Raw genomic sequence first — 12,374 nt, 5'->3', positions numbered from 1 at the left:
TTTGAAGAATAACTGTGGTGGGAATTAAAAAGCAATAATAATAATAAAAAAAATACAAAAAAGATTAGTAAACCTCTAACTATGCCAAAAATACAGAGAGATCAAGATTACAAAACTCCTGGATAAATTAAAGCAGCTCTGTGAAAATGTAGAATTAGTTTCTCTAAAGTTGAAGTAATAATGACACAGCGGCTTGGAGTAAAGTAAACAGTTTGTGATTGTTTGTGGACAGGGAATATGTAATTATATGCGATGTATGTCTCGATGACATTAAATACCATAAATTGCTGGTACATGGCAGACATAAAGTTTGGTCTTGGAACAAGACCTTTGTTGATTTATCTAGTAAAGGCAAAATTGAAGGTTCAAGATTGCAAGTTGATAACATGACTTATCAACAACAGCTGGGATCAGGCGTCGATTATCTATGGTCATAACGTATTAGAAGACATATGGGTGACATTTAAAGTAAATGGCTCCCGTTGACCCCAAAGGTCTGGGAATGGAGCTGGAGTGCTTGAAAACTTGCTTTGACGTGAAGGTCAAAGCATGCCGGCCAGATAAGGGAACTGGAATTATCTGGTCTGTGGGCACCGTTGCTAAAACACTATTATAAAGTAATATAGGTGAGTGAATAATGGCACCTAGAATTGATTTTTTGAGACGTGGAGAATCTGATGACTCAAATAGCAATGTGCGTTGCCATTTTAACTAATTTCAACTAATAGTGCAAAGAAGCAGAGTTCTGTGTGTCCGATTGCATTATGGAGACAGAACAGCCAGCAAGCTGCTGTATTATCTCTGGGCAAGAAGCCAATTATGGAGGGGTAACAGCAGTCTTGTCTGAATTAAACTAATGTTTAAAGTTGTTGTAAACATGACCACCACTTCTGAACCACAAATTCTAGCATGTGCAGTTGACATTGAATTGGCACATGATTAAGTAGTGAGTAAATTGACAAAAGGTTCAGAAGGGGGGTGGTTTGAATTATTGTGTTATTATTATTCTTATTTTTCTCTCAGGAATGATGAAATTACAAGACTTAGACGAGAGAGAGAAATGGGCCAGGAAAATACAACGCTGGCGACAAGCCTGTATACCACAACCTTGTCTGACGGTATTATTAGTATAACAGGGGTTGTGATTTTAACTGGAATTTAGCCAATAATTGATTTCACTACAAAAGTGATTGTGGTTGAGTAGATTACTGTTAAAGAAGTTTCCCACTGTACTATAGTGTAATTTTTTTTCAGGGTCATGTGAGCTAAAAACATTGGAAGAATGTAGCCAATGTGAGGAAATAATAATACAAAAAAAATATATATATAATATATATATATATATATATATATATATATATATATATATACAGTGGGGAAAGATACATTAGTGAAATGTAGAATAAGGTCAAGCCCATGTAACATTACACGGATAAAGAGAATTTGGATTTGGCAACGCCTGCAGCATATATTCTATATTGGACCTAGAGAGACATTAGGGTGTTACACGAGCAACACTGAGGACAGTGTTAAGCCAAATAAAGAAACCCCAGATTACTGCAACTAAATAAAAAGATAGAGGTTCCCAATGTGTAAAATATGGGTTGTATGATCCTAAAAGTGCATTCCAAAGAAACTGTGAAAAATATTATAATGACAATAAATTTACAATGTGTGAAACTACAAAAAATTATGGGATCCATTTGCATGGATAAATTGGTTTATATATTGACATAGGTTAATATTAATATATTATTATACATTGATATTGGTTAGGTGAAACTACTGAATGAATTAGTGTATATTCAAAAGGATTGAGAACTCTTGTGGGAAAATGTTCTTACTGAAAATTAACTGAAAGAGATCAAATCATAATACAGTTCATTTGTATTATTTATTATTTATTTATTTGGTGATACAGGAACTAATATTAGAGCATTACTGTGAAAAGCATTAAAGCCCAAAAATTTAGATGAAAAACAGAGAATCTCATGATGGAATGAGTATAAAAGATAAAAATAAAAATATTAAATATAAAAATACCGGGCTAAGCACTTACTATCCTTTTCCTGTAGTTTGGATGAGATTTCAGGTAAAGGATAGCAGATTATTTTGTTCTATTTCTAAGGAAATCCCAGAATACCATAATGTTATGACTATATCGGCACCTAATCACAAAATGTAAATTAATATTAGTGGCATTCTAGATGTCAAAAAGGTTTTGACCATTGACAGAAGCTTATGGACTGTTTATTACTTTACTGGAAGACAAGGCTTATTTAAATATGCCTTTAGATAGTTATTTTAGAAGATTTGATATTAATTAAGGAATTAATGGTATGTTGGCTTAAGAAGTCTATTCGTATGAGCCCATATATATGGATAATAGAGAGAATCATGCTAAAGAAGATAAAGGGAAATGAATGACTCTGTACCCATTGTATTGGACAGTAGCTAGACCACAATATATTAAATTACATGCAGGATACAGACAATGGATAATTTATACTGTATGTTATTTTACTAGTAAGAGCTTTCATGGGGATTTTGATTTTGTGAGAACTAAAGGGCCTTGGAGGACTGATAAGAAGTTTATTAAAAATCTGTTATTCTACAGTCGATAATATTATCATGCAGGTGGTTGGGCTTAGTAGGAGTAGAGATAAAGAGGACAAACAAGTGCTCATTGAAAGAGGGATTAATCGAAAGACCTTGACCGAACGTAGCACTCCTTTGGTGCATAAGGTCTGAGACTTTACTTCTGAAATAAATGGCATTTCAACAGAGTGCCACGAAGGGTGAACAGTTGAGTGATATACCAAGGATAACTCTAAGAATGATTCTACCAGCATTGCTGTTTTGTCAGGAAACGGTGACAACCTTTTGGAAATTCTGGTAAACAACTGTCTTTGTATTATAGTGAATATGATATAATAAAAATAATAATATAAATTAAAATAAAAAAGGGGGGTTACATACATATGTTTTTAAGTTTTTATTTTCTATATTTATTATTTTTTAACTTCATTTAAGTGGGTTATTGGTTCTGAAAATGTATGCATGATTTATTATGGAAACCTAATATGATAGGTAAATGAGTAAATTAAGAACAAATACAAAGGACCACAATTTGATTAAAAAAGAAAAAAAAAATTCTTTTAAGGCTCAAATAGGAATTAAGGAGAGCCCCAGGTGGAGAATTATTGACAAGAAGATTTAATTACTGGATTGTTATTGGGCAAGATAATTGTATGAGATGCCGTCAATTTCTGACTGATTTAAGAGTGAACTTTGTAATGGGGGATTTATGCTAGGAATGTTTCTTCAAGAATACATTCATTATGTGGATTAATGACTATGATGATGCAGAATATAATGTTGAATCTTATGAATTGATGACTGGAGTGCAGATATACATTTTGGAAAACAATAAAAATTAACTTACAATCTTTTTAAACTTAAAGACTGGTACAGATTGGAGATCTGGGGATTAGATTCTTGTGTACTGCTTGCATAATAAATGTACAGCTGAAGTTGTAAAAGTGGTCAAAATTGATGAACTGCTTTTTATTATAGGCAGAGAAATTTGTGGAATTCCTGGAGAAGGAGGATTTAACTCTGACTCAGCCCGCCTTCACGCCCCAAGGTGCAAAGAATCAAACAAGCGGCTCGCACACCAGAAGGTATGCCTGGAATGCCAGATCCCCTCTCTTGGCTTCTGAAGAGGAGGAGGACCCCTGAGTGAGTGAGGACCCCTGGGGGCGTCAGATTGAGGCTTGTGTACATGAAATTACGAACGGACGATTGTTGAGAGCAAGATTTGGACACTATCTTAGCACTGACAAGCAGAGCACAAAGATTTGGTCACCTGATACTACTGTATCTGGAAATTAGAAAAAAAAAAAGAAAAAAAAGAGTGCAAGGGGAAAGAAAGAATGCTCGAGTTTGGGTTGAAAACTATATGGATGTGTTTCATACCAGCTTACTGATGCATGATGGCACTGTGTATGTGATGCTTGCAAAATATAACAAGTTTAAAAAACATGATGAACAGTACTTTAGCTTGAAGATGTTAGGATGAAATCAGCCAGCAAAATTGCAAAGCAGTGGGTGTTAATGGAGATGATGATTTTGCAATTGTATTGTCTTGATTAATGCTTAATTTGCTATAAACAGATGTACTGTAACCTAAGTAGTAATAATGCATTTGCTTAAGTACAAAGATGTAACCCTGTGATTAATGCTATATGGAAAATGTATTGTGTAATTTCACTTACATTAAGAAAACTGCTTACTTGCATGAAATGTATGTAGTGACTGATTTAGAGCAGAAACACTTATATATTAGAAATAGTTTTTATGATAAATGGACAATATAGTATTTAAGGTGTATTTCACCTGACGGTTAAGAGGAAAAAGAAGAGGAAAAGGGCTAAAGCAATGCGACGTAAACAACTGAAAGCCTCGGCAGAGGAGTTGGCAGCACTCCAGGTGATGACATCAGAAGAACCAGCGTTCGACGTCTGGGTATAAAAGACTGAGAGAGAGACTCAACCGACGGATACTGAACAAGCACAGTATCCCTCGACCCCTGATACCAGCTGATTATACCTTGATTTTGTAACTTTACTATTGTACTTTGATATAACTTTTGTTAATTTTAATAAAACTTGTAATTTATTATTGACAAGTTATGGTCTGCAAGAGTAGTAATTTAAGCAAGAACTGACCACAGGGAAGTCTACTGAGCAAGATGTAAGTACTTTTGAAATGCTTATAGTTTTGTCCAGGGTCGACTTTCCTTACCTACCTGAGAATAATAAAGAAACAGGTAAAAGGTGTATAAATAAAGGAGACACCATAAAACACTGGAATACAGTAAAAGTTCGATTTTGTTGGGTCTAATGCAGTGGTTCCCAAACCTGTCCTGGAGTACCCCCAACACTGCACGTTTTCTTTCTCTCCCTAATTAAACACATCTGATTCAACTCATCAGCTCATTAATGACAGGACAGGTTTGGGAACCACTGGTCTAATGGGTACACTGTAAAAAATGACTGATTTTAACGGTAAAAAACTGTGAAAATGCTACAGTACAAACCTGTTTACTGGTTAACAGTAATTTCCTGTAAACTTTACAGGGAAAAACCGTAAACTTACGTTCCCAGAATTCTCTGCGTTGCATTTCAAATTTTGTTTGAATTTGATGTTTTTTCTTTGAAATAACTATGTTTCTTCTTCATTTTTTTCTCATCTGTTGTTTATTAGGTTTGTATGTTACATAAAATGTTGTTAAATTAATGTTTATTGCATATTTCAGTTTAATGAGTCTCACCATGATGGTGTTTAGTGCTTGTGTGAATGACACCGTGCACCTTCTATGTATCTTATTATTTAAAAGTTGCTTGTGATGGGCTTTGTTTCACCACGTGACTCTCTCACCACCTGCTTTTGGGAATTACCAGTGTAATACAAAAGTACAAAACAGATTTCAGTGCTTCAATAAGTTTGCATATTAATATTATATCAGTTAATTTATGGTATTAAACTGTAAATATAAAGTAAAACCGTTAAACCTACAAAAGTGTAACTGTATTTTTTACGGTATAAAACGTTAAACCAAAAACGGTTTTACCATATTTTTTACGGTATAATTCTGGCAACCACAGCTGCCGTTTTTTTACCGTATATTTTACGGAATATTTTTAACAGTGTACATTTATTGTATATCATGATGAACCTGTATAGGATATGTTATTGGTCATTTGCACTTAATTATGTGTTATGGATAGAAAGCGTGTTAAAAAAGTGTGTTTTTTAATATTGAATTGTTCATAGTAGTGGGTTTGCCATAAGTCACTGTCTTATTGAAGCATTTAACAGTAATAAAGTGAAATGAATGTATGTTTACAATGATTGTTTAATATTTATGCCTTTTAAGATTCAGTGTAAAATATACATGAAGTTGCTGGGCATCTTGTTTGTATGTCTTTGTATATTGTGGTATAAGGTTGTATTGTTTGAGATTTTTCTTTTGTTTTGCACAGGAGTATTGCTGTTGTGAAAATCATGAAGAGGGGAAGGGTTGAAATTGAAGGATATCTTCATGATGTATCTGAAATTTGGAAGGGGCTGATCATAACAAATATTTTACAGCCTTAATACAGGAGAGCGAAAGAAAGTCGTGTAGTGGTGTTCAATCTTCAAACACAATGTGTTTCAGAGTAAGGAGAAATACAGGTGTTTGACAATGTTGAAATGAGTAAATGTTTTTTAAATTAATGTAATTATTATTTTTATGATGGTTTGCCTGAGAAAAAACTAATGTAAATGATGTTTTGTTGTATTTTTAGAACACCTGTAAGACGTCAGAGAAGTGGTGAAGCTGATGTAATTGTGAGCACAGCATCTTTGCATCCATGTGTGCTTCATCTTAACTTTGTATTTGACGAGTCCTCTCATGATGTTGTGAACGATGGGACAAGTGCAGCATATTTTCCAAGAGGCCCGTGAATATCAAATGGTAAGTTGTTTCATATGATGGCATGTATAGATAAATTGTGTACTTGAGAATTAAATGAGTGAAGTATTATTTTTTGAAGAAATGTTGTATCTGATTATGTCTAATTGCACAAATGATAACATGTTGCTTCAGGAAGAGTTTAATGATTTGTTAAATGTTGCATTGTCAAGTATGCAGGTAGGTGTGCTAAGGCAGAGTAAAGTAGTTATACATTATATTTGTGATATTGGAATTCCAAAACTCGGGAAGTTCTAAGCGGCCATGCATTATAATATTTTTTCTTCTTGTTTTCTCGTTATAACGACTTCATTTTCTCGTTTTCTCGACATAACGAAGTTCGTTTTCTCGTTATAACGAATTAATTTTCTCTAAGAAGTTACAAAACTGCGGCAGCAGGTGGCACTATAGACCTGAATATAACTGATGCGGTTGTAAGGTCCAGACACTCGGCCCAAGGAAGGTATCCGGTGCTGGATGAAGGTTTCCTGCGTGTTCTGTCTTTCAGCGCGTAGAGTTATTCATTTTAGGTTAAACTCAAATCTGACTCCATTTTATTATTTAATCTGACTCCATTTTAGTATGACCTCAAATTTAGGTTGAAATGCAAATTGGTTGTATGCCTTTTTAATTAATATTCTTCTGACATTTGATTATTCTAGTTAACTCTATTTTTATATTAACTCATTCATTTGGGTGCTCATGTTGCTAACAAGGATACAATGTAATCTACTAGTCAATAGAAAAACAGAGTAAGACAGAATAGAATCAAAATGTAACAGTTTATTTACAGTCAGGTAGATATGTATTTTTCCAATTACATATCCAATTGAAACACATCAAATCATATTAATACAAAACATCAAATTCTCAAAGATGAATCTAAAAGTAAAATATGCATACCTGACCTTAGAAAATACATAGTATGAAGTGAAGAGACACACAACACACTATGGGCTTTCTGGCTACAGAAATCGCCCTGATCCTTTTGCTGCAATCCTTTAAATACCTCAGACCAAGACAAACATCCCCCGAGATGAAGACAGAAACTAACAATTGGAATTTGCATTACCTCAGGTCCCAAGCCTGGCTGATTTTACACCTCAATGGGAATAGCGGGTAATTTACATGGAGGGCCCTAGGAAAGGACACTCCCATCACAGTAATCAAGATATCTCTTGACTCTTCAGATCTGTATTATCTTCTAATCTACTTTTGTAAGATTGAGACCATTGTACCAGTTGCACTGAGACATTTCCAATGATACTAGACATGAGTGTTAGTTCACTTGCATTGACATTTTCATGTAATCATTTTGAGCAGACTGAGTAGAAGGAAGAATGGGTGAAGGGATTTAAAATGAAACAAATGGCCAGAAGGGAAGGAGGTCTCCTGCTCCTCCACTCTGTGGGGTGTCTCGAAGATGCCTGTGTATGTTTGTATTGTCTGTTTCTCAGGAAATCAAAGTATCTCAGGTTCTTTCGTCCTTACAGTTCCTCCGTTTGACCCCCAATGGGTCACATTCAGATGAATCCAATGGGGTCACCGTTAGATGATTGTTTATCTTCGAGATGTTATCTCAAAATTGTCTTTGTGATGTAAGCAGCTTTAGAAACCTTCTGAGGGCTGTAAACATCTGCAGAACACTCAGTCTCAGCATGTGTGTGTCGCTTGAGTTCGGCAGGTGGATGAATGTCTCCAAGGTTTCTACCTGTGGTTGAGCTCAGCATGTGAGCACTGTTCAGTGGGTCAATCTGAGCCTTGACGACTTGTTCAGTTTACGTGTCTTTTCTTTATGGAGAAACCTCTGCTCCTTATGGCACCTTCTCTAGGACGGTAGTCTGACCCATCTTCATGAATCCTCTCACCTCCAGCGGTGCAGTTTTTTTTTAATGCAGACTTCAGTAGGTGACTTGTGTGGGACACCTGAAAAGCATCTTAGTGGCCATCCAATGACTGTATTCTGATCAGCTTAATGTCATTACCCATGGAGTAAGAAACAAAAGTCATAAGTTAACATTAGAGCAATAAAACAAAAAAGAAACCTGATGAATTCATGTCAGCCAGTGCAAGTGGTACATCTGATGTTAAAAGTGGTCCCATGTAAACATAAATTTTGGTATGAATGACTCAAAGGAAATGCAGCAAGAGGTCAGTATAACTTGAGCATAAATTTAGAGGTATGCATCAATAAACAAGTCATATAATGACAATAAGAACATTCAATCATAATTATGAAGGTATATACAATAATCACACTGCTAATTCAGGAATCTTCTTTTGCAAGCCACTTTAAATGATCTAAGGTTTTTAAGAAGTGACTTAGAACATGATTAAAACCATTTTTCTACAATGTAAATCCTAAATTCCTTGTAACAAATGTGTGTGTGTGTGTTTGTGTGTGTGTGTGTGAATGGGTATCTGATATAAAGATAGAAAGGCTAAGTCACAGTTGATGGTTAGGTAAAATGTTTAATTTTATAATTGACTGATAGAGATGAAGTGCAGGCACTTCATATTTGATCATTTTAATAATGTTTATTGTCATTAGTGATGTGTTGGGAAACCAGGGGCTAGAGCTGTAGTCAAGTCCGGCTTTGTCGAGTCCAAGTCAAGTCCAAGTCCAGGACTAGTCGAGACCGAGTCAAGACCGAGTCCAAAGAGGTTCGAGTCCAAGTCAAGTCCAAGTCCAAAAGTTTCGAGTCCAAGTCCAAGACCGAGTCCAAATGAGTGAAAAAAGGGTCCTATTCAAGACCACATACTTAACTACTGATAATGTTTGTGATACGAGAGAAAGCATATCTCCTATTCTAAGAAAATCATTTTACATTATTATTTGTAATGATCAAAAAGCATGTGCAAAGTAACAACTCTGTAGGACAGGGGTCTCCAAACTACATCCTGGATGGCCAATGTCCTGAAAAGTTTAGCTCCAACTGGCCTTAAAACACCTGGAAGATTAGTGTGTCTAGTAAGAGCTTGAGTGTGTATAATTAGGGTTAAAGCTAACAGGGGCGTTAAACAAGATCCTGGGCCCTATGCATAGGCAGTCCTGATGGGCCCCCATGGCCCCCACCCATGAAAATATCCAGGTAAAATAAAATATATTTCAGATTCATACTTTTCAAGGGCCCTCTCTTCCTTTGGGGCCTTGCTAATGAGTACTGGTTTTACCCCCAGTCCGACCCTGGGAGCTAAACTTGGATAAACAAACAAAGTTTGGAACTGTGAGGTCAAATAATTTTTATGTCCTTTATTTTTTGTTGACATTATATCTGTGGTCAAAAATGTATATGACTATGCCTAATTGGCACAGTGCACAGACGCACGCAAAGCTCGGGATATGACAAATGCACGCAGCAAGGCTAGAATGGATACGTTTGGCTCTACTGGGCATGCGCACATAAATACAGCGAAATTTTTGTCATACTGTGCTAGTGTTTGCATAGACTAGTCGAGCACTGTCAGAAACAATCGTCTACTCCAGCATGCATTAACCATAATTCACACAAAGTACGACGTGAATTTTAGAATTACAATATTGCGTGGAGCTGTTACTATATGACCTTATCTATGTTGCATGTAAAAATAAAATATGTAATGTAATAATTAGGGTTGTGCCTGAAGCCGAATACCTTATTCGGAATGGCAAGGATAATGGCTTAAAAAAACGAATAAAGCACAAGGAATAATTCTGCCTGAATACTCGGCTGAAGCTGACACAGTCTGGTGTTTGCTAGAAAACAGGTGAGCCAGGGGATCAGCGCCAGAAGTGAATGAATGTAAACTTTATGAATGAAAAGAGCGCAAATTAAACACCGCATTGTTGTCGCCTCTCTGTGCATCTCTCAGAAATCAGAGCGTTGCAAGAGTAATTTTACCTATAATAATACATCATAGCTACACGTTATATTATTTGTATATATTTAAAAGGCAAATATTGAAAGCTTAGGCTACCATGATACGAATGAATGGAATAAGCACAGCGCGCTCACCAATCAAACAGCCACGCTGCGCGTCTCAGTCTCTCAAAAACCAAATCAGTTCTCTCTCAAGAGTAGGCTAATAATCAGCTTCGATACGGATACATTGTCTACTTGTCCTACATGTTTGCATATTTACCTTTTGCTGGTTTGCGCAGAACACACACATCTGTTTAGTGAAGTTCATTAACATTAAGACTCGCTTAAAGTGTTCTGCGTAATGAGAATGTGTGCATTGAATGGATTCAGTCGTGTTCAAATGATCACTAAACGTTTGTCATGACATCTCTCTGCTTGCATGATAAATATTATTTTAGAAATTAATAATTAATTCAGTTTAACACGACATACTTGTTCAGTGATAACTACGAAAAAATATATAAAAAGTCATAACAGTCTTATCAAGTTACTGTACGATGTTGTATCCGAATGCAGATAGGAAACATTTTGTGATTGTTACAGATACAAATACTGGCTGTTACATGAAAATGTAAATATGTAATGTCATATATAAAGTTTTTAAAATTTACATATGTAATTGTTGCATAAGGCTATACATTAATACGCGTTTATTGATAAAAAAAAAGGCTATCTAGGTGTAGACGTAAATAAAACACAATCTAACAGGTAGAAAATTTAATTAGAAACATCTAAACTTTTCAGGTCGCAGTAAGTGCACCACTTGTCATGCACATCCTTTCCCGGAACAATACTGAAAGCTAAGATGGAGAAACAGATGATCATAGTTGTACAAGGATAGCCATTTTTTAAACGAATCTATTAGCAGAGCTACTGCAAGTGATCTTAAGTGCTGGAATTCCATTTATTCTTTGCTGAAACTTCTGCGTCATCATGGAGAGCGGGTCATGGTTGCCCAGCAACAGCAGACGCCACTGGAGCGCGAGCGCAGATTACAGAGTGCTTTGGATTAAGGAGAGCGGCGCGCCTAGCGTTTTCCACACAGTTTCAGTCGCGACATCATGCAAATGTGGTTTTGTTTTGAAGGAGACATTTTTTATTTTATTTTTTTTCTGGACTCGGTCGAGACCAACTAGAAGACTTGGCGAGTCCAATGGCCAAGTCCGAGACAAGTCCGAGTGCAAATTCAACGAGTCCGAGACAAGTCCGAGACAAGTCCGAGTGCAAATTCAACGAGTCCGAGACAAGTCCGAGACGACAGAAAAATGTCTCGAGTCCGGACTCGAGTCCAAGACCGGACTCGAGTACTACAGCCCTACCAGGGGCCCTCTGGCTTGTCAACCATCCTAATAACAATCTGAAAGATTCAAAATTTTAAATTGTAAAGGCTTGTCTGCCTCTGTGTTCAAAAATTTGCCCCATCGATCTGTGACTTGTCGTACAAATGTGTTACAGTGTTGTTCCATTAGTTTTTTAGACAGTTGCAGATAGTAGATATTTTATATCTTTTGGGAATGTAATTAATTCTATTGTCCTGTGTGTGTGAGGCTATGTGGTTCTGTCAGTGTGATGATGGACAATAGATCTTTAGTGGAGTACCACGTTTGTGACCTAAGCCATCATTGTCTTCTGATTGTAGTGTACAGACTGGATAGTCTAGATGAGGTGATGATGCAATGGGTGAAATGTGTGTTCTATGGTCATGTCTGGGAGATGAATGGAGTCTAATCAATAGCAATCTGTGTTGCAAAAATTTATCTAATCTAATCCGGGAGGCCATGTAGATATTTGTGTGGTGATGTTCTCCTGTGAGGTGTGAATGGCCCCTTCAAGTGTCTTCACATTCATCTCCCACATTTCAGGTTATGTAACAATTCTGTTGTCCTGGCTTGGTGCAGAGGGGACAAGACACCCTCCTGCTATCTGTCCTCCAAAGAATTGCAGTGGTCAAC

At 36.2% G+C, this 12,374-nt stretch overlaps 1 long non-coding RNA gene across 1 annotated transcript; it reads left to right on the top strand.

Moving 5' to 3' along the window:
- Positions 1-254: 254 nt before the first annotated feature.
- LOC113080877 (uncharacterized) lies at positions 255-4,687 on the top strand. The gene is made up of 3 exons (XR_003282039.1): positions 255-1,118; positions 2,638-2,895; positions 3,577-4,687. It is a non-coding gene; the product is annotated as an uncharacterized LOC113080877 (long non-coding RNA).
- The last annotated feature ends 7,687 nt before the right edge of the window (positions 4,688-12,374 follow it).

The sequence above is a fragment of the Carassius auratus genome, unplaced genomic scaffold (assembly GCF_003368295.1).
Source record: "Carassius auratus strain Wakin unplaced genomic scaffold, ASM336829v1 scaf_tig00032387, whole genome shotgun sequence".
NCBI classification, from domain to species: Eukaryota; Metazoa; Chordata; class Actinopteri; order Cypriniformes; family Cyprinidae; genus Carassius; species Carassius auratus.
This window is presented reverse-complemented; position numbering and strand designations above follow the sequence as displayed.